The following is a 6,564-nucleotide window of genomic DNA, read 5'->3' on the forward strand; positions in this document are numbered from 1 at the left end:
GGTCAGGGTTTTGACAGCTTCCTAATGTGTTCAGGTGTGGAAAACCACCTACAGTATTGGGGGCCAGGCCGTGAGTTGGCTCAGGGCCACTGCAGGTCATGGAGGGCCCAAATGGGGCATTTCCAGGGACCTTGTGGGCAGAGACAGAAGCCAGCATGACTTTCTTGCAGACCTGCAGATTCTGCAATTCCACAGAGTTTGCATTATTAGCTCTCTGGCAGCCTAGCACATAACAGGTTCTTAATAACTGGAATCCATGGTAAATTTAATTAAAGACATCAGGGCAGGCTGAAGAGCGTTGTGCTTAGATTCAAGTCCCAGCTCTGCCTCCAGGGCAAGTCACATACTCTCTCTGAGCCTCAGTTTCCTCACCTACAAAATGGTTCACAGTCCCTACCATGAGGGCTATTGGAAGGAGTCCGTGAGATAACATGGGGAATGTTAGCTCACATGGTGCTCAATATGGCGCCTGGTGCATAGCATGCACCCGGCGAGTGGTGGACATTGTCCATATTAGCCGCTAGCAGTCATCTGGCCAACCCATGTGAAAACCAGGGCACAGGGCCAGCCCCAGTGGACTAGTGGTTAAGTTCGGTATGCTCCCCTTTGGTGGCTCAGGTTTGGTTCCCAGGCACAGACCTACACCAGGCATCTATCGGTGGCCATGCTGTGATGGCAGCTCACACACAAAATAGAGGAAGATTGGCAACAGATGTTAGCTCAGGGCGAATCTTCTTCAGCATGAAAAAAGAAAAACTGGGGCACAAACTGGACGGAGACTTTGAGTTCACAAAGCTAATTATTGGAAGAGCTGGAATTCGAAACCCCGGGGCTTCTCCAGCTTCAACTGCCCCGGTGGACAAAATTGCTCATTCAACATTCATTCTACTAATAAATCCAGATCTCTCTCAGAAATGAAAGTCATTTCTTTATTTGCAGATAAGACTATTTGCAAACTCTTTTGGTACATGCCTGTTTATCCAGGCCACCAAACTCCTGGCCAGCTGTTCAGTCCCAGGATAGTAAGTTGGGAAAGCCTCTGAGGGCAACGCAACGGTCTAATCCTGCACTGGAAGTTCCACCCGGGGAGGGGACAGGACTCACTGGGCTACTTGCTTTCTTCTGAGGTCATCTGGGGATTTTCCATCCATTAGTTGGTGTGACCCTGAGTGATCTCTGCCCCTCAGCCTACCTGGTCCTAGATTCTGGCCCCCATCTAATTGAAAAGACAGAAGTCTCCGTGAACTTTTCTCCCAGGAGGCACTGGGTTTGGGTGCAGAGCCCAGAGAGAGCACCGATGTCTGTGACTCAGTTGGTCCAAGCTGACTCCTGCAGTCCTGTGTGCACTTCAGGAAGCACAGAGCTGAGGCCAACAATGGAGCAGGCAGGGGCTGCAGGGATTCCAGGCTGCCTGCAGGGTCCTCCCCTGACCTCCCCAGTCTCAGGCTCCTTTGTAAACGGTACGAGCCAACATGGTTTGGGGCCCTGCTCTGAGCGCTTCCAAGTGCCATCCCATTTAAGCCCCTGACAAACCTAGGAAGTGGGAACTACTCTTATCCCCATTTTACCCTTGAGCAATCCGAGGCACAGGAATATTAAGCAACTTGCTACTTACTAGTAAGTAGCAGAGTTAGACTGTGGGCCCAGCCAGCTGGACTTCAGAGCCATTCATTCATTCAGTAAACGTGTCCTGCATATCTCTCATGTGTAGGACGTGTTGTAGGCACTTCAGATGTGTCAGTGAACAAAAGCAATGATCCCTTATAGGATCATGGTGCTTGAATTCTAGCAGGGGGAGACAGCACATAAGCTTTACAGAGAAGTAAATTATTTAGTTTGTTAGAAGGTGTTAAATGCTGTGAAAAAAAGAAAACATAGAGCAAGTTATGGGGGTCAGGAGTCCTGTGGGTTTGAGGGCTGTGTTGAAATTTTAAATAGGGTGATCATGGAGACAGTAAGATTTGAGCAAAGATTCAGAAGCGAAGAAAGAAGGGAGTGAGCCATGTGGATACACGGGGGAGGAGCATCAGAGGCAGGGGGGACATCGACAAAATAACTTTAGGTTGTGAGAATTAACAAGGGGTCAGAGGGGAATAAAGGTGAGGGTAAGAGGGACCCTCTGGAGGGACACACCTATATGAAATGTTCTTCGGAGGTCGGAGAAGCTGAAAACCGAAGGATGAGGAGCCCAGCCATGTGCAGAATGGGGGGTCGGGTGTTTCAGAAGGATGTTGTGGCTTTCAGACCCTCAGTATCCTGGCCACCCTCCAGTGTGTGTGTGTGGGGGGGGGGGGATGGTTAGGGTTCTCCAGAGAAACAGAACCAACAGAACCAACAGTATATATATATATACTAATCTTGATATGAGATATATATAGTATATGTAATAAACATATATAAACATAGATAGATAGGTAATTACAGGAATTGGCTCACTCACACAATTATGGAGGCTGAGAAGTCCCACCACCTGCCGTCTGCAGGCTGGAGACCCAGGGCAGCAGTGGTCTAACTCAGTCTGAGTCCAGAGCCCAGGAACCAGGAGCACCAATGCCCAACGGCAGGAGGAGATGGAGGTCTCAGCTCAGGCAGAGAGAATTTGCCTGTCCTCTGCCTTTTTGTTCTATTCTTGCTTCAAGAGATTAGATGATGTCACCCACATGGGTCAGGGAGATCATCTTTCCTCAGTCTACCAATGCAAATGCTAATCTCTTCTGGAAACATCCTTACAGACACACCCAGAAATAATGTCTTACCAGCTATCCGGGCATCCCTTGGCCCAGTCGAGTTGACACACCGAATTACCTATGGGGCGGGGGAAGATTGCTCTCTCAGCTGGGAAGCCTCAACCCCAAGGCACACTAAGAGGCCTGAGGGGCGTGGAGGGAGGCAGCTTTGGCCGAGTGTGTTGACAGGCACTCTTCATCTGGCCCTGAAAATCCCAGATATTGAAGCCTTGACGCTAGGGGCAGTTCAGGCCCAGGCCAGAGGAGTCTGAGGCCAGAGTGCCCTTAGGCAAAATGAAAATGAACAAGAAATAAACAGTGGCACCGGAGTTGGGGAGCTCTGAGATCTGAAAATGCATAAAGCCAATGTTGAGAACCAACTTGGACTTCACGTTTAAACACCTTGAGAAATTAGATATCATCTCCTCCTCGACTCTTCTCTTTTTTTCTCTTCCTTCAACTTTACTGAAACATACACTCGTGGACCAACACGCGTGGATCCTGCAAGAGCCTGGAGAAATCAGCCAGCTCAACCCTTCAGTGGAGGCCATTTGGGGGCTCCCAGGGCAGTTAATATTTGGGGGGGGAGGTTCAACCAACATTTTAAAGTGCTTGTGCAGCTCACATTTAGAAGAGAGGCCCGGCTCTGCACGGGGGCGGGGGGGGGGGGGGGGGGTGCGGGGCGGCGCCTGGGGCGGTGCTGTCTCTCCTCCCGAGGCTCACACTCCCCCACTCACCAAGACCAAAGTCTAGAGGCTCACCGGGCCTGCCTTCCTGGGGAGGCAGCCTTGGAATCCCCTCCAAAGAGGGAGGGATGCAGGTCCAAGGGGGGATGTCTTTAAAAGAAGTGGACGTTGGGGTGTGAGAAGTGATAGGAGCCCACTGGGAGAGCTTGTTAAGGAAATTCCTCTCTCGGGGAGGCAATGGGTGTTCCAACCAAATGCTGGATGCTAACCCCTCTGACCATCACCTTCAGATATTTTACTGCAGGTATCCTGGGAAAACTTTCTCTCTTCTTCTCTGTCTCTAGGTAAGCCTTGTCCCTATAAAACCCATTGCAACTGCGTAAAAAGTGCAAGCAGGAAAAGTAAGTGAGGCCTCCCGGTGGGAGTCACCATGTGACTGCCCTGTTTGAAGGGCACCATTAGCAATCCTTTCTTCTACTTCTAGAGCCCTTGGCCAGCTGTCTACTGCTTTTCCTTCGTGCCTCTGTTTCCTAGGGACGAAGTGTCTGCATTTGCAGGGAGGGGGCAGTGAGGCTCATAGGAAGAACGTGAATTGTTCTGTGGCCAGCTTCTGGCGGGTGCCTCCTGGCCACATCACTCCGGTCTGTGCCTCCGCGGTCACATCTCCTGCTCCTCTTCTGTCTCTTATCTCTGTCTCTTATAAGGACACTTGTCATTGGATTTAGGTCCCATCTGGATAATCCAGGATGATCTCATCTCAAAATCCTTAATTTAGTTACATCTGCACAGACCCTTTTTCCAAATAAGGTAAGAGTCACGGGTTCTAGGATTGGACATGCATTTCTTTCCGGGGCCATTTTTCAGCCTTCCACAGGCACAAGGGACTCTCAAAAACTCTGCAGAAGGAACAAGTTAAAGAAGAGTTGCTTTCTTCTGAAGCTGGGTCGCAGCCCCTTAACACCGCCACCCCCCCACCCCACCTCCTCAGCCCCCCCACCCCCCACCCCCCAACACCCCCTCCCTCCCCCCGCACCCCCCATATCCCACTAGCCAACCAGCCCTGTCCTTTAGGGCTCCCAGAGCAGCCCCTCCCAAAGCCAGTCTGCAAGGTCCTTCCAGAGGTGCTGTGACTTTCTTCCCATTTGACAGATGAGGGGATGAGTCCCAGAGCACCAGGGTGGTCAGCACCCCATTTGGCCGAATCTGGCGCACCGGAGAATCCTAGAATAAGGGGCAATGAGCGGCAGGGAAGGACTGGGAAATATACAAAGCCCCTTTCTCTCCCTCCACTTTCATAGGGGAGAAGTGAGAGCTTTTCTCCCTGAGGCGACTGCAGCTCCGGCGGGGGGGCGGGAGGGACACAGACGGACACGCGTCTCCAGCCCTGCACACGGCAGCACGCACACAGGCGAGCGGATAGTGTGCTCCCCTGTGCACACGGTGGGAAGTGGGGTGGCTGCGGGCGCACGGCTGTGCACCCGCCAGCGGGGAGGGGCGGGGGGAGCGCCCCCCGGCCGTGCACACGGCAGGGAAGGGGGGAACCGCTGCCGCAATGCGCGCCTCCACCAGGCCAGTGCGCCCAGATGGAGAGAGGGGGCGCCGTGCGGCGAGCGGGCTGTGCCTGCGCGCCCCCGCCTGGGGCTATAAAAGCCTCGCCACCTGCTGCCTCTAGTGCGTCCAGTTGCCGGAGAAGCCAATTCACCTCTTCCAGCGGCGACTCCTCTCGACATGGACCCTGAGACCTGCCCCTGCCCGACTGGTGAGCCCCCGCCCCCATCCTGCGGCACAGCGCGTCCCTTTACTTAGAAAGAATTTTGTGCCCTACGCCATCGCCATCGCTCAAGGACATTGAGGGAAAGAACTCTTATTTCCCATTTTTAACCTCGTGAAGGGAGGGCATGGCTGTATCCCAAAGGGCGCGGAGATTTGCATCCCCCTCCTCCTTTTCGGCCTGGGACCTAAATGGCTTACCACATTAACCCTTCCTGCGGCGTCTCCCTCTCTAGGTGGTTCCTGCACCTGCTCTGGCTCCTGCAAGTGCGAGGGATGCAAATGCACCTCCTGCAAGAAGAGTGAGTGTGGGGACCCCGCTCTGCTCCCCATCACCGACTGTCCACACAATGGGGAGACACCCGTAGGGCCCCTATTCCATTGCTTCTGCTTCTTACTGGGACAGAACCACCTGGGGAGGCCTTAAGACACAGTCACCCAGGCCCCACCCCAGTGATTAATACAGTAGGCCTGGGCCAAGATGTTTTTGTAAATTTCCGGAAGATTCTAATGGGCAGCTGGGACTGAGAACTGCTACCCTGGTCCAGCCCCTCCCCTCCAAACCTCCAGTGCCTGGGGAAGCCATTAGTGAGGCTAGGGGTTAGCTCTGGCGTGGCTTCCCTTGGCCCCTCCCAGGCCTTCGTGGGTCCCCTCAATTTGACCTCCCCCAGATGGCCGGGGAAGCAGTGTAATATGCCTGGGGAGTGGGGGATGGGAGGAAGGCTCCCTTCTTCCCTGGAGTGTAAGACTAGGCACGGATTCTCCCATCGATCTCCTGGACCCTCTGTCCTGTACCGTCTCTGCTCCTCCAAGTTTATCCTTCAAGGCCCTTTTCAAGGCCATTTACCCTGTGATGCTTTCTCCTTAAGCCCAGCACTACCCCAGCGTGGACCTAACCCCACTGTCCCCGGGACTCCCCTGCACTCACCGGGGGGGCTGTGGGCTAGTTACTGGGGACCCCTCTCCCGTGGTCGCCCAGCATGCAGCTGACACACCAGAGATGCTGAGTCAGACCAGGTGTGAGACTAGGATGGGGCCAGTGACCGGCCTCAGCACCCCTCCTCTTCCCCCTCCTTTCTGTTGGGGACAAATGCGGGGGAGGCATCAGACTGGGCACCCCCTATTTCATCTGCAGGCTGCTGTTCCTGCTGCCCAGCGGAGTGTGAGAAATGCGCCAAGGATTGCGTGTGCAAAGGTGGAGAGGGGGCCGAGGCGGAGGCGGAGAAGTGCAGCTGCTGCCAATGAGGACGTGCTCTCCGTGTGACGTGTGTAAATAGTGCTGAGTGGCCCCGGGCAACCTCTCCCCGGGGTGAGGCTTGGCTGTGTGTCCCCTTCCCCTGCTAGCAGCTGGCAAGTGACAATAAATCCTATGAATGGCATAA

The 6,564-nt window shown here is 54.0% G+C and overlaps 1 long non-coding RNA gene across 1 annotated transcript; it reads left to right on the top strand.

Annotated features, from left to right (window-relative positions):
- The first annotated feature begins 4,047 nt into the window (after positions 1–4,047).
- Positions 4,048–6,564, top strand: LOC139082183 (uncharacterized). The gene is made up of 4 exons (XR_011537928.1): positions 4,048–4,219; positions 4,711–5,171; positions 5,419–5,484; positions 6,318–6,564. It is a non-coding gene; the product is annotated as an uncharacterized lncRNA (long non-coding RNA).

This window comes from Equus przewalskii, chromosome 3 (genome assembly GCF_037783145.1).
Source record: "Equus przewalskii isolate Varuska chromosome 3, EquPr2, whole genome shotgun sequence".
NCBI classification, from domain to species: domain Eukaryota; kingdom Metazoa; phylum Chordata; class Mammalia; order Perissodactyla; family Equidae; genus Equus; species Equus przewalskii.